This window comes from Cupressus sempervirens, chromosome 2 (assembly GCF_028749045.1).
Source record: "Cupressus sempervirens isolate cs-2001-9-10 chromosome 2, ASM2874904v1, whole genome shotgun sequence".
Lineage (NCBI taxonomy): Eukaryota > Viridiplantae > Streptophyta > Pinopsida > Cupressales > Cupressaceae > Cupressus > Cupressus sempervirens.
This window is the reverse complement of record NC_143119.1, coordinates 310110648-310134741: the sequence shown is the minus strand read 5'-3', so window position 1 is coordinate 310134741 and position 24094 is coordinate 310110648. Positions and strand designations below refer to the sequence as shown.

Genomic DNA, 24094 nt, shown 5'->3' with positions numbered 1-24094 from the left:
TATAATGAAATCATCTCTCTTTGAATATTATTCTCATCTTTTTTCTTCTAAGATGTCTAATGTTAACTATGAGGCCCTTGATAGGTGCCTTTAACTAATTCCTAAGAAAGTTCCAAATGAAGAAAATGTCACGCTAAGCATCCCTATTACTTTGGAAGAAATTAAATGGGCTATTAACTCTTTAGCTAATAATAAATCTCTAGGAATTGATGGTCTTCCTATTGAGTTTTACAAAATCAATATAGATTGGATTTCCATAGATCTATTGGCACTCTATGAAGACTCATACATTAGAGGATCCTTAGGTAGGAACATCAATAAAGGCATGATCAAGTTGATCCCAAAGAATAGTGACAAATCTGAAATCACGAACTAGAGGCCAATAACATTGTTGAATATCTCTTGTAAGATCATTGCAAATTTGTTAGCTAAGAGAATTGAGGATTTTCTTAATAGGTTTATCTTAGTCACACAGATAGGTTTCATTAAGGGCAGATATATATTGGAGAATCTAATAACAAGTTGGGAAGCAATGCATTGGCCTAAGAAGAACAACCAAAATGTGGTTGTAATCCTACTTGATTTTGAAAAAGCCTATGATAGAATTGAGTGGCCTTTTGTTATTAGAGTGTTGAAATATTTTGGATTTCCTAAATATTTTTATAAGTTACTAAAGGTGTTGTTTAAAGACTCTTCCACATTCATAGATGTGAATGGCAATCTTACCAGTCCTATTCCTCTTGGGAGATCAATTAGATAGGGTTGTCCCATTGCCCCTTCCCTCTTTGTGATTGCAACTAATGCTTTATTTTATTTGATTAGAGCTCCTTCTTGTTGCGGTTTCACAACACATGCCCCATTTCTCCTAATAAATGTGGACACCCTAGTTCAATTTTTGTTTTTCTAGACCCCTAGTCTAGGTTTTGAGTCTTTCTTAGGGTTTTATTTAGTGTTTGAGTCAACCCTAGCCCTCTGCCTAAGAAACCCAGATCCCATAAATTAAATTTTTTGGAGAAAAGTGTGATTTTAATGTTAAGGGGTACCTAGCACACCCTTCAAGGTGCACTATTGCAAAACACTTCCTCTTGGAAGTGTGCACCTGTGTACATGTGTAAGTGCAAACCTCCAAGAGGTGTGCTCCATCCTGGACCTATATAAGCCTAGGACCCCTCTCCTTTCCATACTCATTTCTTGCTTTCAACTACCTTGAAAATGTACCTTCACACCTTTCAAGGTGCGCTATAACCCTTAACTTGTACAGACAAGCACTAACTTAAAAAGAATAAAGGTGTGCACCTTTATTTGATTAAGTAGAAAAAACTTTAAAAACTAAGCATTGTACCCTAAGATGAAAGGTGCACACCCATCCAAGATGCGTAAGGTGCAAACCTTTATACACTAAAACAAACCTAAAGTGAAGATCAACATAAGAATGGTGCATAGTTCTACGCTTTTCGAAGGTGCACAATTGCACACCATTTTTGGGTTTACAAAGGTCATCTTCAAAAGATTAGTGCACACCCCACAAGGTGCACATATGCACACCTGGTTTCACACCATGTCCTAAGGTCCTTTTCAATGAAAGAGGGTGCACCTAGCACACCTTCAAGGTGCACCAAAAACTTACATAACATGCTCTTAAAGAGGTTTTAGGTATTTTAAGAAGATTTAGGGTTTGGGTTAGTTTTCTTAGCAATTAAGCTTTATTTTAAATTGATTTTTTCACCTTTCAGACTAATAACCTTTTATTTTTGTGTAGATATAATGGCTTCTTCTTCATCCTCCCTTGTAGCAAAGATTGTATTCATTTATTTAAAGGTTGTGATCAAATTGTAAAAGGGCTTTGTTGCATAAGAGGCTTCTTTTTTTAGTAAAATTTAGTTCTAGAATACCAAGCTTATTTGGCCCCAAAGAAATTTGATTTCTTATGTAGATTAATTAGTATTTAGTGAATCAATCCACATTCTCACAAATAGCTAACATACCTATTTCTATTTTATAGTCATGAACCCAACACACTTATTTGGACATGGCTATCTTCCATCCAAACTGTATAGTTGACCAATTTTTAAAAATAAAAAACATTATGGATTTTTTTTGAAAATTTCAGTGTTTGATATTCATGATCTATATAGTTTGTAGTAAAAAACAACAAAAAAATTGAAAAAAAATCATTACTTCACATGAATTTGGTAAAAAAAAATTTTTTTTGACTTTGTTTTGTCTTTAGTGCAATTTAGATGGAGATTAGCTTGTCCTCATTTATTTGACTTAGTTTCCATGGAAGAATTAGAGCTTGACAAGTGTAGACATAATTTTATAAGAATGCATGTGTAAAATAAATCTTGATATTATATTTTAAGAATATTTAAGAACAAATATTTATGTACAACGTTTAAAATTTTATTTTTTATTTTAGTATTTTTAAAAATTTAATATATTATTTTTAAATTTAATTATCATTATATCATTTTTTATTAAAATATACTTAAATTATAAAATTTGAATCTTGTGACATGAGATATATTAGGCGAATAACTTTGATTCTCATTTGAAAAAACTTGTTAACTTATAAAATTTAATTTATCTTGTTCATTCTTTATGTTTTTATTATTTGGAAATTAATTGATCCATTATATATATATATATATATATATATATATATATATATATAGTATTATTTATTCTTTCAATCTAAAAAGAGCACATGAGAGAATGTCTTATTATGTTCATCAAAAGCATATTCAATTTACCTTATTTTATCTTATTCTAGTGAATAAACACATATATGATATATTGAAAGTGAACATGTTGCATAGATCTATCTATTTGTGAAAATATACAAGTTCATCAATAATTGATCACAAAAACATAATATGTAATTGTCATGATTGAATTGTTATATCTAATGCTAAGCTAATTCTTTGGTCATAGATTCACCTTTAACCATTAACTCAAAATCAAAGTCTCAACTTTATTAAGTTAGTCTTGGTGATTAACAAATAATAGACATCCAAAAAACTAGGGGAAAGATAGTAAACAACAACTAGGGTACATAACTCATGTTATATCATAGTTATTTCTTTAATTTTTAAATTTATTGATTGCTTTTATTAGATTAAAAGATTCATAGAATTTACATTCTTTCAAGTGCATTAGAATCTACAAAAAAAAATTATAAATTCGATAATCAATAAGAATGCTCAGTTCCTTCTTAATACTTAATGCTATCAATTAACTTCAATTTTATTTTATTTAATTAAATTCTTGATTATGGATCAATGAAGGACACAAACTATGGTACCTAATAAAAGATAAAAAGGTAATACTAATAGTTCATCACATTAATTTTTTCTCAGTAGAATGGTAAAACATACTAAAACATTTAAAAGTATAAAATTTTTATTGATTAATTAATTGTTATCCTGATACAATAATGTACTAGGAAAGCATCATATTTATTAAACATATCTATTATGAAAATGAATGTGACATGTGGTATGCTTGACCCAAATGTTTCCTTTGAAAATTGCAAATGAAATAAAATGTTCTAGAAAATAATCGTGTAAAAATAACTAAACAAGATTCAAGACCACCAATGTGACATTAAGCAAATATATGGAAAAACGTGGATGGTTCTAATTATTGGTTGTTTTCAGAGAGAGGGACAAGGGGGAGAGAGATGTATGCATATGGGGGGAGAAAGAGGCAATAGAGAGAGAAAGGGAGTGAGGAAGAGAGAGAAAAATCAATAAAGGGAAAGGTAAAGATAGCAAGATATAGACATCAAAAAGAGAGATGGAGAGGAAGAGAAAAAAATTTAAAATCATGTAGTAGTATGGAAAGAAAGAGGTAGAGATGGTGAAATAAAGCCGATTTTGAATTTTTTATTTCAAAAAGGCTAAGTTTTTAGTTTCATATTGGAAACCATCATTAGAGTAATAGGGAGAAGTAGGGAGAGGAGGAGATAGTGAGTAAGATGAATAAGAGAGATATAATAGATATATAAATGTAAAAATATTGATAGAGATAAAAATAGGGAGGGAAAAAGAGAGAATGTAGATAAATGAATCATAATCAAATATCAAAGTAGGGGATAATTATGAAGGGAGTGAAATAGGAAGGGGAGAGAGGATGTGGAGATGAAGAGATAGAATGATAAAGATTATAAGGTGATAGATATACATATAGATCAAATAGAAATAGAGAAAATGGAATATAGATATGGAGAGGCTAAAGGAAAAGAGATGGTAAAGATAGAGATGGGGAGGGAAAATGAGTATCTATGTGTATGTAAGAAAGATAGGGAGGTAGGTAGAGAAATTATGAGTTAAAAGGGACATATGGATATACAAAGAAACATTAATATGTCTCAATATAATCTTTTGATAAATATTTCACTATCAGCATAACCCTTGCACCCCTCAAAGGCACAAGCGCTAGTGTGTCTTTCGAGCCCTTACCACATCATACAATTAATTTAAGATGCTTCTAAATTGTGTATGAATTAAAAATACTTGAGCTATCCTTTTAGTTGCAAAACACAATGTTAATTCATCATATATTAACCCAACAACCTTTATACTCAAAAGTTTGTTTTGAAACAAAACTTGGTAGGATAAGTTGGCATTGAACTATCGAAAAAATGTTAGTAGATTCTTAGCACAATAGGTAGGCACATTCTGACATCAAATATATTTTAATTTATACCTACATACCTATAAAATTTATTTTTATTTTTATTTTAGTATATATAAAGCTAAAGTTAAATAAAGGTGTAAAGTTTAAAATCTAAAATAGCCCATTTTTATTTATTAAAGAAATATATTTGTAGCTCTAATTTAATTTAATTCAATACTTATCTCACACACACACACACACACACACACACACACACACACACACACACACTTGCAACCTTTTTGTCTTCTTCCTTTTCTCATCATGTCCTTTGTTTACCTTGGGTTTGAAGCTTTTTCCTCTTTTTTTGTGGTTTTTGTGGGGTATTGCTAATTTTTCTTGTGTGTCTGGGCTTTTTTTTTGTGTGTAGACAAACCTTACCCCATCATTATTTCCTCACCCTGGATCACTCATGAGAGAACAAAGAGATACAATCATGAATGACAGTGGAGGAGATTGATCTAAAGAAATGTTGAAAGAAAATGAGGGTATAAGCAATACTCATGTCCAAGTTATTTTGTAGAATAAAGAAAAGGATATGCATGAGAAACTATCTTACAAGGAAGTTGTTGAGGAACTTACAACATCCTCCCCACCGTCAACCTTTTTTTTTTGGAAATATCTACAAAATTGTTGCATATGGGAACTGAAATGCTAAACCCCCAACCAATGAAGATAGACTTGAGGATGGAGGAAATACCACGTCTAGTGTCAGTGTAAGAAAAGGGGAAGGTAAGCCTTCATCCCATGAACTGAGGACCCTTTCTCTCTCATTAAATGAGGATATGATAAGAGCTCTTAGGGTAGAATAAACATGGTTAAAAAATATTTTAGTTTTCTTTGCTTGTGTGGATAAAGAGTTCTTACCTTCTTGAAATTTTTTTGATGAATGGATTGTTAATGTATGGGGTAAGAAACTTGGGATTCATGTTACAATTTGTAGAATGATTCAAAAAGGGATTTTTTTTCTATTTGTTAAGACACACAATTGCAAGAAATAATCCTTAAAATAATAAATTTTGGAATGTGAGTAAATCTCTTTTTTCAGCCTTTCCATGGTCTCTGACTAGGAATGTAGAAGAATTCTCTACTAGGGCTTCACCTAATTGGGTGGAAATTAATAATTTGAATGTTGAATTTTGGCCATTTATTCATCAGTTATTGAAGCCTATTGGCTCGATTTTGTAGATTGAAAAATTTAACACTACTCTTTTGCATTTAAATGCTAGTGTTTTTGTTTCTCTTGAACCTATAATTATATTCCTTGATAATATTTCATTTACTAATGACTCTAAATTTTTTCATGGAAAGTCTCCCGAATTGGTAACTTAGGTGTTTTTTTTTCATTGTAAAAGGAATGGACATGCAAGAAAAGATTGTCTAGATCTATCTAGATACTAAAGGAATTTTTAATAAAGCATCTAGTTTTGAAAAAGGAAAATCTTCATAGCATCTTGGGATAACTCTAAAAGTAATCCTAGGTCGAGAAAGCCTAAGGAGACTAATAAAAATAAGGTTTCTCACTCTTTTATAGAAGAAGAATTCAATACAATTGCCAACCCACTATTTGATTTTGAGGTAACTCCTACTAATGATGTCATACCTAGTTCTAAGTTCATCCCAACTATTCCTAATTGGATAAAATCCATTATTTGTCAAAAATAAAATGTAGATCGAGTGCCTTTGGTTGAAACCCCCACCAAACTTAATGCCCAATAACTTGCTCTTAAATTCTCTAGCTAAGATGACGGAATTGGTTAAGATTGTCAATCAGTCTTTGACTAGTAAGCATATGCAATTGAATAGATGGAAGCATTCAAGGATGGAAATGTCTTTGGAAAAAAAAATTGAGCCCCCTTTTGTTAAACTCATCAATAAAAGGAGTAAGAAAAGAAAAGGAAATGATAAATAAAGTTTAACCAATTCTAATGGTTATAAAAGGAAATAGTGGGATATCTGTGATTGCTTTAATAGACTTTATAATAATGGAAAAAACACCTCAAAAAATCATGAACATGATCAACATCCATAGCTAGGATGTTAGAGGCTTGGAAATGAATGATAGAAAATATAATATAAGAAGATGGTGCAATAAGATTATGCAAAAGGATTTCATATGTTTACAAGATATTAAAGTGGTTGGATTTCAGGCGCACACTATCCTAAAAGTGCTTTGGGATCAAGCCACTAAATTTTACTCCAACCATGAAAGATGAAGAGGGGGATTTGCTATCCTTATGGGACCTAACTGGGCTGATCATATTGTAAACAGAGGAGTCTCTCCTTGCCATAGGACATTGTGGATTGTATTTAGTAAAGATGGCTAGAATTTTTGGATTGGTAACTTCTATGCACCTAATGATTATAGAGACAAAACAACACTATGGGATTGGGCCACATCTAATTTTCCCAATACCCATTGGATCTTTATTGGAGATTTTAATATGGTTGAATATTGGGAGGATAAAATAGGAGGCAACTTCTTCAGCTAGATAGGTAATGAAGTATTCTTTTGGAATAAACTTAAGAGGAAGTTTAATGTCCTAGATCCTTTAGAAAATTGAAAATCTAAATTTCAATACATTTGACACACTTGGTGTAGTAATGAGAAAGGATCTCAAAGATTTTATTGTAGACTCAATAGGATTTATGCAGATTCTACTTTCTTCCATTGTCATTTTGAACTTGGACACTCACCTATTTTACTTAATCCTACTTTTCTTTCATATCATTCCCCCATTTCTACAAGGATTGGTTTGCAAGATGAGTTACCAACTCCTAGGTTGATCACTTACAAGTCCTTTAAACTAAATCTTTCTCTCCTCAAAGACTCAAATACAATTGTTGCACTTCAGTAGGTCACTTCTCTATATAAGTTGGTTAGTGGTAATATTAAACCAAGAGAAATATGGGAAGGACTAGTTGAATCTTAGCAGAAACTCTTTTAGATCATTGAAAAGAAAAAAAGTATGGATATGAATTTGGAAGGAACTAGGGCACATGCTAACTTTAATATGCTAGAGAAGGATCTTCATTTCAAAATCCAAGATTAGGAGCTGAATCTACTTTGATTAAAACTAAAAACTCCCTAAGGAAGATTTAAAATTATAAGATCCAAGGTCAGAGAGCTAGATCCAAACTAAATTGGAATCTTGAAGGAGATAGGGGGTCTAAATATTTCTTTAATACTATCAAGGATAAAAAGTAAAAGGAATTCCTTGAGCATATTCTCATCAATGGTGAAAATTCTTTGAACCTAGATATAATGAAATCAAATTTCTTTGAATATTATTCTCATCTTTTTTCTTATGAGATGTCTAATGTTAACTATGAGGCCGTTGACAAGTGTCTTTAACTGATTTCTAAGAAAGTTCTAGATGAATAAAATATCATGCTAAGTATCCCTTTTACTCTAGAGGAAATTAAATGGGCTATTAACTCTTTAGTCAATAATAAATCTCTAGGAATTGATGGTCTTCTTGTTGAATTTTACAAAGTTAATATAGATTGGATTTCTAGAGATCTGTTGGCACTCTATGAAGACTCATACATTAGAGGATCCTTAGGTAGGAACATCAATAAAGGCATGATCAAGTTGATCCCAAAGAATGGTGACAAATCTAAAATCAAGAACTAGAAGCCAATAACATTGTTGAATATCTCTTATAAGATCATTGCAAATTTGTTAGCTAAGAGAATTGAGGATTTTCCCAATAGTTTAATCTTAGTCACATAGATAGGTTTCATTAAGGGTAGATATATATTAGAGAATCTAATAATAAGTTGGGAAGAAATGCATTAGGCTAAGAAGAACAACCAAAATGTGGCTATGATCCTACTTGATTTTGAAAAAGCCTATGATAGAATTGTGTGGCCTTTTGTTACTAGAATGTTGAAAGATTTTGGATTTCCTAAATATTTTTATAGGTTGATAAAGGTGTTGTTTAAAGACTCTTCCATAGTCATAGATGTAAATGGAAATCTTACCAATCTTATTGCTCTTGAGAGATCAATTAGACAAGGTTGTCCCATTGCCCCTTCCCTCTTTGTGATTGTAGTTGATGCTTTATTTGATTTGATTAGAGCTGCCTCCTATTGTGGTTTCACAATCCATGCCCCATTTCTCCCAAGAAATGGGGAACCCCTAGTTCAATTTTTGTTTTTCTAGACCCCTAGTCTAGGGTCTGAGTCTCATTTAGGGTTTTATTTGGTGTTTGAGTCAACCCTGGTTCTTTGCCTAAGAAACCCAGATCCCAAAAATTCAAAATTCTAGAGAAAAGTGTGATTTTAATGTTAAGGGGCACACTAGCATACTTAGCACACCCTTCAAGGTGCACTAGAGCAGAACACTTCCTCTTGGAAGTGTGCATCTGCACACATGCACAGGTGCACACCTCTAAGAGGTGTGCTCCATCTCTAACCTATATAAATTTGGGACCCCTCTCCTTTCCACACTCATTTCTTGCTTTCAACTACCCTAGAAATGCACCTTCACACCTTGCAAGGTGCACTATAACCCTTAACCTACACACACAAGCACTAACTTAAAAGGCATAAAGGTGCACACTTTTATTTCACTAAGAATTTTTTTAAAAAAAAAACTAAGCATTGTACCCTAAGATGGAAGGTGTAAACTTTGTGCACCTATCTAAGGTGTGCAAGGTTCACACCTTTGTACACTAAAACACACCTAAAGCAAAGATCAACATAAGAATGGTGCGCATTTGTGCACCTTTCCAAGATGCACAATTACACACCATTTTTGGGTTTACAAAGGTCATCTTCAAAAGATTACACCCCACAAGGTGCACATATGTACACCTAGTTTCACACCATATCCTAAGGCCCTTTGGAATGGAAGAGGGCACACCTAGCACACCTTCAAGGTGCACAATTTGCAGCAAAAACTTGCATAACAGGGTCTTAAAGAGGTTTTTAGGTGTTTTAAGAAGATTTAGGGTTTTTTGGATCAGTTTTCTTAGCAATTGGCATTTTTTTAAAATTGATTTTTTCACCTTCTAGACTAATAGCCTTTTATTTTTATATAGATATAATGGCTTCTTCTACGTCCTCACTTGCAGAAAAGATTGCTCCTAAGCCAATTATTTTCAAGTTTTAGGGTGTACCATCCAAATCACATTTCTAGGATGCACATTTAGAAATCAGAGACACAGAGATGGGTCATATCGACTTGAATGTATTCCTAGTTCTCTACAACAAACCAAATCAGAGGCCCCTAATAGTTTCTGCACTCAAAGATCGGGATTAGTAAATGTAGCTTCACACCCTATTTTAGTACAATCTTCCAAGTTGATCATGGCTTTGGTCGAGAATTATGTTTTAGAATTGAGGGTGGTCAAAAGTATAACAGGAGAGATCATTCTTCATTTGAGACCAAAGAACATCAAGAAAGTATTCCATCTTCCAAGGGTAGATCAGTACATCAAGTTGACTTATCATCAAGTAGAAAGGTGGTATAAAGATCATGAACAAGAAGCTACATAAATTATTTAATCTTTATATCTCATTGATAGAACACATCTTGGGGGAAGAGCAGGGAAAGTAGATATGACAAGAGGTTACATGAAGGATGATATAGGACATCCCATAGTGCTCCTAATTAGGATCATAGGATTACTAACACTGGGACACTTAAACATATGGATGGTACACTTCATTGAAACCATCAGAATGGTAAAGATGCCAATTGATTGGGCCACAATTATTAGTGAGAATTTAGATGAACTATTGGTGGAGGTCAAAAATAGTCTAAGGTTTTATATGACATCTTATTTGTTGTATCTATTAGTAGCAAGGACTACTAACTACCTAGGGTTGTTTAAGAGGGGAAACTTGCAAGATGTTGATGCATGGCCTTATGTGGTATACCCCTAGCTAGTGAAGAAAAAGCTCTTGGATCATAGCAAAGAATACAAAATAGTGAATGATGCTTTCATTTTTGCAATCATCCAGTTCATTGAGGGAGAATATGCAAAAAGGATGTTAGAAGAGGTAGCAATAAGAATTGTAGAAATAGGCTCTCACTACATCCAATTCAAGACATTCGCCTACTTAAGGGTAGTGGGTACTACTATAAATCCTAAGAAGCTCCCTAGGTATCCCTATAATAGACTCATTTTTCTATAGATTGCACGATAACTCTTGTCTACATATGATAGAGTAAGGAAACAACGTAAGAAGGCTTGGGTATGACCCATCACCATAGGTCCATTTGGTGTCAAGAAGAAGAAAGATATCATAACTTTTGAGTCAGAATGGGATCAATATCCCTTGGAGGATTATAACTCCCCTTGTCCATGTTTTGATAATATTGTCAGAGTCCAATACTTGGTAGGAAAATAATTTAAATAGGAAGATGCCATAGAGGATCATTGGATGAATGTAGTAGATGACTATGATATCTAGATAAGGGATTATTGTAGGATGACTCTTTATTTGGCAGATAGTGCCTTGAAAATAAAGGTCCCATTGAAGGTTTTTCAATAGGACACTTTAGATGTCTTGGATCCCCTATATAATTGAGATAAGATATGCAATCAACCAATCATGAATGCCAAAATTGATAGAGAAGAAAATGTGGAGATCAATCATAAGGCAAGTCATATCATCCAGTTGACCAAAGAATGGATTAAGAGACCATTCAAATTGGACCCAGTTCCTCAAATAGAAGTCTTGTAGGCCACAACTTTCCTAGTGAAGGGAAGAGGGATGAAGGTTATAGTAACAACATTTATAGCTCAATCTCTGATTAGGACAAAGATTGTGTATTAGCACAATAGGGAGGTTGGGTACTTCAAGGCAAGAATAAAAGGAAAAGAGTTTCTCCGTAGTGAGCTAAGCCCAAAGTTGAAGGGGCTCAACCCCAAAAGGCAACTCAAGCCCAAGAATCCAATCCAACTCAAGATAATCTACAAGTGCCACCACTAGGATAGGGACCTAAAGAGGAAGCACAAGAGGTGTCCTCATATGTTCAAGAAGAAGAAGCCTCTCTTTCAACTCCTAAGATAAAAAAGACTAAAACTCCAATTAAAAGGACTAGGAGATAGAAAGTGCAAAGTAAGGTTATTCCTATTCCTTTAGTCCCATAAACCATTCTTGAAGAAGATGAAGAGGATAACCTTCCCTTGAGCTAGAGGACTCATCTAGCTAGGGCTACTAAGGTATAATGAAGAAGGAGTTCCATTATAACACCACTATCCATTCTCACACAACTTATTCAGGTTACTTCTTTAGAGGATGAGCTATAACAATGAATTGAAGAGCAAGAGAATAAAGGAAATGATGAATTTAATATGCTATATTTTTACTTCATGCCTATAAGCACTAAACATGTTAGCAATAAGATAAGGCATACACCAAAAAATCATCCTTTGGAAGGGGATTGGACTCAATCACTACCTCAACCACAAAGAAATCAAGGTGCCCCACGATCACCAAGTCAATATTTATCATTCTTGTATAAAGGTTAAGCCACTCCTCTCCCTCTAGTCAATGAAGAATAGGTACAACTAGTGCAAGAAGAAGAGCCACAACACAAACCCATCAATGAAGTATTAGAGGAGGCGTAAATATATGAAGAACCCCAAAAAACTTCTCAAGATATAGAGGTATGGATGATGGACTCAATAGAAACAGGGGTGTCTAATATAGATCCCTCATAGAAATAAAGGACTCCAAAGAGGAGCGATAAGGGAAAGGGTCTAGCAAAACAAACCCTCTCTTCATTTAAGTCTCTGATGGAAACTACTCCAAGATGGTTGAGAAAAGAGGTGATGGTTAGGCATAAAAGGCAATTATATTGTACTAAGGAAGAGGGAACAAGAGAATTAGTTGAAGCTCTCAGGAACCATGAGTTACCTAAGGGTGATGTGTGTACATTGGCCTTCATTTTGAGGAACCAAAATCAAAACTTGTACACTCACATTGCTATCCCTCCTCTACATGTAGATACTAAAGATCTAACCACAAATGATTATCAAATCAAAGAAGTTTTTCTAGGGAAGCCAACTATGGACATAGCTAAATTGATGGTCACTATAGGAATTAAAGAAGTGTTTAACCACTTAGAAAAAGATAAGGCTGAATTGGTCAAGTTGAGAAAGAAAAATGAAATCATGAGGGGATTCTGCATGAGTTAGTTGGTCCTATTGACCCAGATAATCTAGAGGCCACTCTTGAAGTAGCTCTAGAGAGGAAAGATAAAGAGAAGGAACTTATATAGGTGGATCCATTTTTAAAGGCTTTTCACTTATGTTGAGAAAGTTTTGAGGAAAAGGGTGTGCAAATAATAAAGGGGAACCTTAAGCTATTGCACCATATGTAGAATAATGCAGAAAAACTAGTTATTATTTTGAACTAGGATTTTGGATTGATGGACGAGGTACATACCTAGGGAAAAGACCTTCGAGTGTTGCAATCAATAAAAGGTTAGAGGTATCATATGATGATGGATGTATATATAGGGGATGAGTTAGATAAGATAGATGATTGGATTGAGAAGATTGTGGTTGGTAATAAATTAATGGAGACATTACATGTGGGTATTCATAGGCTCAAGGATCAAACTCAAGAGCAAATTTTGGAAGCAAAGAAGTATTATAGTGATGTGTGCCTTGACATTTTTGAAGATGAGTCAAGAGATAAATTCCTATCGATGCAAACAATCGTCAAACAGTTTTGAAAGATCTTTAAAGAAGCTTCAATAGATGAAGACATTAGACAAGCATTTAAGACAGAGGAGGCATTGCTAGAGTTGGATGTAAAGCTTGAAGACTTTGTGGAGATTCACATAGAAATGGGAAACTGATTAAAAATTGTAAAGGATAAGTATGATGCTTTGGATTTACTAGATGTAGCTCAAGTGATAAAAATCATAGAGAAATTTGAGAGAAAAAATACAAACATAGCTCTGGTATGAAGAGGACTAAAACCTAGAAGCTAGAATTTCAGTTTTGACACTTGGGAAAATTTTGCATTTTTTGGACCTATCTCCCAATGTGTACAAGGTGTGCTTCTCCAAGGTGTGCAAGGTGTGCCTCTCCAAAGGTGCACAAGAAGTTTTTGAAGAAGTCATTAGTAAATTTGAACTCAGTTTTTGATGAATTTTGGTCAATATTTTGACCAAGCAATTCATGGTAAATTTTCTCATCGAAATTTCAACCTACCTACAAGTTGGTCTACATTTTGACCAATACATTCATAAAAAAAAATTAATTTTTGGTAGCTCTAATTTGTCATTGTTGGTCAAAATTTCCACCAATGTTTGGTGAAAAAAAAAATAGAATTGGTGAAAATTTTGACCAATTCTTGGTAGAAAACTATCAAGAATTGGTCAAAATTTCCACCAATGTTTGGTCAAAAGTTTTTATAATTGGTGGAAATTTTGACCAAGTTTGGTAGAATACTATCAAGAATTGGTCAAAATTTCCACCAATGTTTGGTCAATAATTTTAGTAATTGGTGGAAATTTTGACCAATTCTTGGTAGAAAACTATCAAGAATTGGTTAAAATTTCCACCACTATTTGGTCAAATTTTTATTTTTTTTATGCTATATCAAGCAATTGTTTCTTATCCAAGCCATTTAATTTGTAACCTTTTAAATCTCTGCAAAGATAAAGTTGGACCAAGAAAAAATTTCTTCTCAAAGGTGTCCTCTAATTGTAAAACATCCATTCCATTATCTATTCAACAAAAAAGACATATCTAGTTCAATAGATAATGGAGTGGATGCTTTACAATTAGAGGACACCTTTGAGAAGAAAAATTCTCCTGCTCCAAATTTATCTTTGCAGAGATTTAAAAGGTTGCAAATTAAATGGCTTGGATAAGAAACAATTGCTTGATATAACATAGAAATTTTTTTTGATCCTACATTGTATCAAGCACATAAGCTCTATACCTATCCACTAAATTTATGTTAAATCCCACAGAACTATTGCTATTTGAAGAAAGTGGCACACTATTTATAAACTTTGTTGCTCCAAGGGTTGATGACTGATTTTATATTAATGGTTGTTCTACAATTGGTGATATAGGCTTTACACTTATAGTTTTCAATCAACCAAACTTCATCATCCTAGAGTCAACTTCCCACTGAGCACAGCTCAAAGTGGGTCCAATCTTCCTCCATTTTGTTGGAGTTGGTTTATCATGTAAATTGTCACATGTAGAAGGGGCCAAGATGGACTTCAATGGACCAGGTTTCAAAATATGTGATTCCTACTCACTTAATTGAGATTTTGTTCGGGTGATCTGTTTCATCTAACATGGAATTTTAGCAGATGCCCATGATCTTCTTACTTCTTGTTGTGAATAGTTTGAAGAGGCAAGTTTAGTCATCCATTTAACTGGAGGTTGCTCATCCAGTGTTGTATCCAACATAGAAGCTCTATAATTTTCCACTGAATTTATGTTAAATCTAACACAACTGTTGATAATAGAGGAAACTAGCCCAATAGTTATAGATTTTGATGCTCCAAGGTTTGATGATTGAGTGTATCTACTAGAGAATAATTTAGTACGTATAGGACCACAGAAAAGATAACATTTATTTTTTATGATGTCAAATAAGAGTCTTGGATGTATTGCAATGTGGATAACTACATTGGATTTCATGGAATGCAACTATGTGTGCCCATAGTTTGTATTTGACAATCTATGCACCATTCCAACATTCACATTCAGGAGTTGAACATTTACTAGAATGATAAAAATAAAGTAGAAAAAGTTGTCTTTCAATTAATTTCCTTCTCATTTCTACATTTCTTGTAGTTGGCTATAATGTAGGCTCATCCTGAAGTACCCCTCTCCTTTCCTTGGGTGATTTCTACTTTTGTTCATTGCATTGTGTTTGTTTAGGTTGCAATCCTAGAATGTGTATCAAGTTCATTGATACTAATCTTAAAGAGTCCCCATCAAAATTTGTTGCTACTTGAATTCTAAATGATTTAGGACCATGAATATTTTTGGAATGCATAAGATTAGCTGCATTCATTGTATCACCAGTTGTGTTTACCTATTTATCTTGGAAGTGAAAAAAAGAGCCAAAGATGATCATTAGGAAACAAATAAGTGAACTTCCAAGTAGTAGGTATGCACGATACTATGTGATAATCCTAATTGGGTAAAATGAATATGCTCATATATAATCAATACAACCAAATATAGGAAGCATCAACCTATGTGCACAATGCTTTAATCTTCTACAATGTTGATATAGTGATATATTTTTAAAAAAAAATCAGGCAGGAGGATCATCAACCCTTTAATGCATTAAAAATTTAAAGTTTTGAGTAAAAAAGAAAATTCTATTCAACAAATAATATAGAAGCAAAGTACAATCAATAATGAGCATCTAAAACTAGATGTTGTTGTGCAAAGAAAATTGTGTTTTAACTTCATAGAAATAGATTCTTAAAGAGATGTTAGGATCACATCACTTGTGGTACTACTTTCTTTGCAAGGCAAGTTTCTAGTAAGAAATAGGTAGAACAATAAGACAGGTTTAGACTTGAAACCTACTCCAGGAGCAAAAAATGAAAATGAAAAAATGCAACACATAAAATAACACAATGTAGATCTATCCTTGACCAAAATTCAGTTAAGTTCTCAATTCTATATTGGATATAAGTGTGAGAATAAGGATACAAATAATTAACAAAAGTAATAAAATAGATTACATTTATAGATTCCATAGGAACCCATGTAAGAAACACATTTTTAAATTTAGAACTAGTCAAATTGTTTAGGCCAAATAAACAAGAAACTTCATGTATAGCTAACAAAACATACTAGTGAATAACAAAGCCAGTTTCTTAGCAAGAACAATATCTCATTCACCTTCTAGGGAAATCATTCTTGAGTTATTGACACTTCTAATTATGAATATTTTGTCAATTTACTTATTTCAAAAATAGACAAAAGCTCAACAAAAAGATATGGTTATTAAATATGCTTGAAAGATACTATGTACATCACCATGAGAACATGAGAAATAGAAATTGTCAATTCAACATTATTGTAGAAACCTAATTAATTCCCCTCAGAGCATGTTAGATACCCAACAAAACCCTTACATTAAGATCTTTCTCAAATCATTATCACTATGTCATCATTGGACTAACTAACTTTATGATGTGCTCATTTTGGATAATAATAGGATGATTTTTATAAAATTATTATATTGTTCCACACGAGACAGCAAGAAATGGTAATTGAGTTGAAACAAATCTATACAACTGTGCTTTAACATAATGTAGAAGCCCAGTTTTCTATAAGAAAAACACACCTATCAATAAACAAATAACCATGCACTAGAAATTTTATGCTATAATAAATGGTGTAACTAACATGCACATTTACTAACTTGCTCCTTGTACATCATATATTAATTTCTATTTAAATATCAATTTTGATACCATAATTTCATATAGGTAACAGAATGCAAAGCAAGAGCATTGACCACAACATTTCAATGATCTTAGTGTACAACTGGCTAAAGTCAAGTGATTGGAACTTGAGAAAGATTCAACGAGTCAAGATGTAACCAACTTATCCCTTGCAAACTTTTCTTTTGAAAAAAATCTTCAAATTATTACAAATGAAAAGGGATTCCCTTGAAAAATCTGCAATGTGAATAACTAATACCAAATAATCCAATGTCTAAGGAAAAGTAAAATTAAAAAAATAGGAAAAAGTTTACAGTCCAAAGCTTTAATCTATTTATACTTTGCAAGGCATTGTAAGTGACTTCAATAGAACTAAAGGGCCTAGTCCAAGAAGATTAATGACACAAAAACTACCAAAGCTTAAACATAGAGACACCAAATTTAAAACCTAACTACAAAGTTGTTATATTGTTGCAAACTATACAAAAAATGCTTTTGATCTATAAAACAAGTTCAAACTTGCAGAAAGAATGATAGTGTATTAGCTATTGTTTAGTGCATGTGTTTAGTTAAATGTTTCTCTATATAGTGTTGATATTCCATTGGTTGTTGCAAATGGTTGGAACGGTCCAGAGCTGTAAGAAGGCTCTTGGGAGCCATTTCTCTTTGTTCAATCTCAGTCATTGCCTTAAAGAAACTTTTGATGGCTAGTACCTAGCAACTCTGGAAAAAGTAGTGTTGGGAGTGAATAGAGTGTAGGAATTTTGGTGAAAGAAGTAAGCATACAACTAGAGCAGATTTCTTGGCTTAGTTGAGTTTCAAGATATCAAACAAAGCCTTATAGAAAATGGATTTATTGATGCCAAAAGAGTTGTCTTGATATCTCATTTGGTCACCATAAATGTGGAGAACAAGGTTAGTATGCATAAAGCATGATTATATTGCTAAGAGGAAATGAAAGCAGTCCTAAAAAGAAATATGTGCAAGAAATAGGTACACTGCAAACCTTTAAAAGGTTTTCTTTCAAAGTTTGTGAAGACTAGGTCGATGAGGTAGGTGACCCTACATGAGGATACAAGCTCCAATTTCACCTTCAAAATCAAGATAAATAATTAAAATTTACACTAGGGCTTGCATATGACAGCAACCAATTACAAGTGCTAATAAAAAATCATGAACTCCAATAGATTACATAGTATATATCTGCATCTTCTCTATTTTCTTTGCATATATAGATATTGACTTGCACTTCTAACAATATGTGTATAGATGATAAAAGTGGCCATATTCAAGTTTCCAGGTGATATGAGTCTACAACAAGGAAATTGGGAAGTTCAAAAGTTTTGTTTGGCAATTGCTCTATTTCCTCCAGTGCTAAAAAAGTTCTTCAAGATGTCTGCATTTTGTCAAAAGATTGTATTCTGCTTGTAGCCTTAGGATCAAACTTAGGATTGACTTGACCAATTTAGTAAGTAAAATAGTAATCATCTATCAAATAGGTTCAGCAAAAATCAACTACACATTTTACATTATCCAAAGAACACTCTTCAAATATCAAATTTATCACTTTAACTCCAATTTCAAGATGATGATCATCCCCAAGATGCATGGATCACTAATTTGAGTTGATTAAACTATTGTCTGTTTCACTTGATTCATTAAAGAGATCATATGGGCTTGTATTCCTTTATTCAAGAGTTAACATAGGAGAGTCATTCATGCCAACTCGCAAGTCTTATGGCTCTCTCATCACATAATCTTTGTATAAATAGTTACTCCAACAAGAAAGTCTCAAGCATCATTGTAGTAAACTCAATCACCATCACCACATAGGAACAACATTAGAGCAACCAACAAATGTCATCAACATTTTTCCTTAAACTTTTGAATATTACAAGTGGATATCATTGTCCTAGCCCACCTGCTACTTTACTTATGCCTCCTCCAAAGCCTTAGTTTCCATTTCAAGAGTTCAACAAATAATTTGCAGCTCCAAATCTTTCGCACTAAAATTGGCTAATGCTTGCATCTTCTTATGCTTATGAACCTATTGTAGTCAAATTGTGCACAACAGTCATTTGTGTTTCTTGCCAATGTATTTTATCTATTCTCTAAGTGCTTTTTAGTTCAAAATTGCATTTATTAGTATTTATTTAATTTTGAAATGGTATTGAAGGGGTATTTTAAAGAAGGATGAAAGAAAGGTTGCACTAAATTGAAAAATGCTTCTTTGAAAGGTCTGCTAGTCAAGAAGGAAAGATAATAAGAAAAATCAAGTGTTAGACTTTAAACATAATAGGCAAATTATGTATTTATCCAAGAAAATATACAGTAGTAGATAATATTCACAAGAAGCTCTTCTAGGAAATGCCATTGGTTTTTTGGGGGAATTACAGACATGTAACATTTCATATCCAATCAAAAAATGGCTGAATAGAAAATCATAATTAATTATTAGCTAGATTTCTAGTTTGTATCTTTTAAGAAGGGAACTCAATTTTAAGAATCTTAAACAAAGAAATTTGAATAACCTTTTTTTGATCAGAGAATGCATGCTTAAAAGGTAAGCATTAATGAGTTCATAAAATCATGACAGAATAATCATGCACTTACAAAAATTAGGCAGGCTCCAAAGCCAAAATTATTTTGCTGAAGGAAAAGGTAATAGTAGTCGGCCAACACCATATACAACCACCAAAAAGAAATGTACAACCAAGCTTAGTGGTCATGGATTGAGGCCAGACAGCAGGGTCATAGGTCCAGTTGAAAACATGCCTCCCAAACTTAAATAGTTAGAACAAGCTTGTTGCATCTCTTTCATTGCTTGATTAGGTGAAGCACAAAAGACCTTATATAGTGCAACTACCAATGTATTTATAGTTGATGCAACAAGCTAAATAAATGTAATGAGAATTTTCTAAAATTAGTAACAAATGACAAAAAGAAAGGATATTTATATAAAGAACATAGCTAAAATAGGATATTTACATAGAGAATAAATCTAGATGCAGGAGTGGCTTAATTAAAATCTCATAGCCTTAAATGATACAATTAGACTAACAATTTTTCAGTATTTATGAAATTGCAACAACATTTTATTGCAAGACTAATTGTTCTTACTATTTGAATGGACAAAATTACTCTAGCTATTACAAGTAAATACCTTGTGAAGAGTGTAAAATGATTCGACATATTGACAGAGCACTGAGGCATTGTGAAGATTATGAAGAGGTTTAAAAAATCCTTTTAAGAATGACAATGTCAAATAATGCAAGACTCATTCCTCCACTAGTTAATGGATGCTTCATATTGAAAGCATCCCCCAATAGAAGTGCTCCAAGCCTAGGCAATGGTGAGGCTAGCATGATCTTGTTTGACATGGTTCGTATATTACCACTCTCAATAGCAGTTATGAATGGTGTTTGTAGTTGCTTGGGTAGCTAATACATTGCATAATAAATTTAGAGAATTCTAATGCAACAAATCTCACCATCTTTAAGAAAGAATAGTTAATAAAAATAGGTCCTGTAAATTATTTTGTCCATTTTAATATCCAGTATATCCAAATAAATTCATGTCCAAATAAATACAAAGCCAATCTTGATGGACAAGGAATTGTGTCCAACTTCTATCCAATACCTAAAAAGCCACCATAGTTTGTAAATATTTATACATTTCTCCACTGACAATAGATGGAACCTTTTGCCCTGGTACATCAACTAAGTAATGAACCTCTGTGTTGCTAATAGGATAGAACAAAATAGGAGAAGGATCTACACACCAACAAAACATGAAGGAACATCTACCTACATATAAATATAGTGAAAATATTGGCTATAATAAGTGCATGGTATAAAGCTCAACACAAAAGAAAGGCTTACTTTTTACCAAAAGGAAAAAAATCTTAAATTGTCGTATATCAAGCAGAAGTTCTCATTATAAAATAAGGCTTTACTTCTTGTAACTATATGGAAACTTTTAATTGAGAACAACATAGTCATATACATAGGATGCAACTCTAATATTCAACTAGTTTTTTGAAACTCTCCCTCCCTCCCTCCCTCCCTTTGATGTTAGAAAGAATAATCCTAGAATCAATATTATACCAAATGTTTCAGCCAATCCCTAATAACCTTAATCCCTACTAGAACTCCTAAATAGGTATTTCAGCCACTCACAAACCTTACAAAAAACTTGGCAAACAAACTACAATTTCAAATACCCTTTTTAGAGATATTGAATATATCTAGAACTCAAATATAGGTACTTTGAACCATCCCCCATAACCAATTCCTTGTAGCCTTTACAACTAGCCCAAATAGGCCATTTTTACAAAGTGAATCCTCTTAATACTTGTCTCTAAATCTCTACACCCACAAAAAATCTTGTGACAATGCCAAACCTTAAACTTCCTAGGTATTGAGTGGTGTCATGCCCATCTTCACACCTAACCACAAAACCCTCCCTTTTAAGATTACAAAACTAGGGCTTTCTAAATCTCATGGCTCCAAACACATCAAGATACTACCAATCAATCAAACACCTTGTTTTCATTTGCATAAACATAATCATTCATAAAATTACCCTCTCATTCAATGATCTCACTTAGACCAATACATGGCACTGAGAATGCATAGTTTCCCTTTTAACCCTTTACCGTAGGGTATTAACATGTAATGTCCATGATCTCCTCTACACTTATAGTGTTATAAAATCCTATAAGACACCATTCCAAATGCATTCCACAAGGAATGATGCCACATAAAGTGGAATGCGTCATATCCACATGATAACTCTCAAACTGCAAAGAAAGTGTCACATATAATAGTCTATAGGAATAGTTAAGGCGAATTGAAAATAATGGTTTAAATGAACTTCAAACCATACCAAATGAATGTTAGAATAATATTATATTATGTCCAATACAATTTCAATTAGAAATAAGATTTGCAACCACCAATTTGCAGAGAAAATCTTGCATTATCGGACTTGTTGTCTTACAACCCAGATCCTTCCACACCATCTTTTTGGGCATGTACATGATTTTTTAAATACAATCTAAGCCTTCCCAACAACTCTCAACCAAATTTTTAGCTAAAATTAGCCATTGGTGAAAAGTTGTCAACAAAAGTTACTAAGTCACTCGACAACTTTTGAGATCTTCCAACTATTCTATCAACCCAAAATGGTTAAATTTAGTATATTTACTTCAAATGTCACTCAAAAATATGAATTTTCACTTGATCACATACATTTGATCAATTTGATAAATGGGGATCCAATTGATTGCTAGGGGAATGCTATCTAGCAAGGAAACTAAAGGTTTGATAAGACAAATTTACAATGTTTTTATTGCAAAAGTATGGTCATTTTGCTATCAAGTGATGGAAGATAGAGAAAATGTGTAAACTGTTCTTAAAGAACAAGCTAGTATTTACAATCATTGATAAGTATCCAAGAAGAAGCTCAGTGAAACATTTTAGATGAGTCCTAGCTATATCATTTATGGCATGGAGATTTCCATTTTGGTGGACCAAATTCACTATAGAAGAAGCATATGATGAAAGGGTTTCCTAGTATTTAGCAAGAATATTGCATACTAGCAAAGCATTATAGAGAGGAATTTATTCCTAGAGATTTGGATACAATGAAAGTTGCATTGGAAATTTATTAATATATTGTCTCATGTCTTCCTATTGTTGAGCTTGGAACTATTGGTACTTTTGTTTGTGAGTGTTTCTTTCCTCAGAATTAAATGGAGAGGAGCATGCTACCATATGTGGTTCTACCTATTCCAATATTTACTATAGTAATTAAAGGAAGACAATTTTTTGCATGAACAAGTGAAATTGAAATGATATTAAACTACATTGTTGTTTATTGCATGCCCACTATGTGGCAAAGACACTAAATTAGAGTTGGTAAGTTTGATGCTTATTGTTTTGGACACACCACAAGATATGTGACTTGCACTAAAATCAATCAAGCACACCTAGTTCCAAGACCGTATGAAGACTACAATATGAGGATAGATGTGAATGCCAAAGATTTTGGTGTAAGAATGTTGACAAAAATGAAAAATGTTTAACATACCCACAAAAATACTTAAAATATAGTAAAATATAGAAAATTCCCTTCACAAACAAGGGAACCAAGAAAGGATACGGTGAGGTCAGATTCACCTAAATTGAGCAAGTCCAACCCAGTAAAAAAGTAAGCCAAGCCATAGAGTAAGTCCAACCCAAGAACGGAGATGGGGAGGTCAGATTCACCTGAACTGAGAAAAGCCAACCCACCAAGCAAGTCCAACCCACTGAGCAAGTCCAAACCAAGAACAGACATAAGCAAAGGCACGTTGAAAACCTAGTTGACCAAAAAAAAGTAGCACTTATAGAAAAGAGAGAAATGCAATGGTAGAGCAAGTAGAAGCATCAATCCTACCCTTATTTTGAAAGTAACACTCTAGCTTGTATTTGGATCCATAACCTATGGCTTAGCTCTGGATTTTGGTTCTTTCCATCCATGCCACCATGGGTTGATGCAAAGCCCATCATTGGAAATCTAAATCAACTAAAAAAGTTTCCTCATTGTGACCTTTGTGAACTGGCTAAGAAATATGGTTCCATTATGATGTTGAAATTTGGTTCTTTTCCATTATGAGTTGTGGTTTCTTCTTCTACTATGGAAAAAGAGTTGTTGAAAACCCATGAAATGGTGTTCTCTAGTAGACTTGCAATGGCTATAGGGAAATACCTCACCTATAATTTCAAGGATGTGGCAATGGCTCCATATGAGCCTTATTGGAGACACATGAGGAAACTATGTGTGATACGATTGTTGAAAGCCAAAAGGATCGAGTCATTTAAGAGTGTGAGAGAGGAAGAAGGACATCTCTTTATGGGTTCAGTTTGGGAGATGTTTGACTAGGGAAAGAGGCCTGTGAATCTCACCAACATGTTTTCAATGTATATGTATATGGTAGGATTGTTGAATGCTCTCCAAAAT

General features: G+C 33.1%; 1 pseudogene; it reads right to left on the bottom strand.

The window, feature by feature from the left end:
- Positions 1–19730: 19730 nt before the first annotated feature.
- Positions 19731–23431, bottom strand: LOC149572330 (squalene monooxygenase SE1-like; annotated as a pseudogene).
- Positions 23432–24094: the final 663 nt, after the last annotated feature.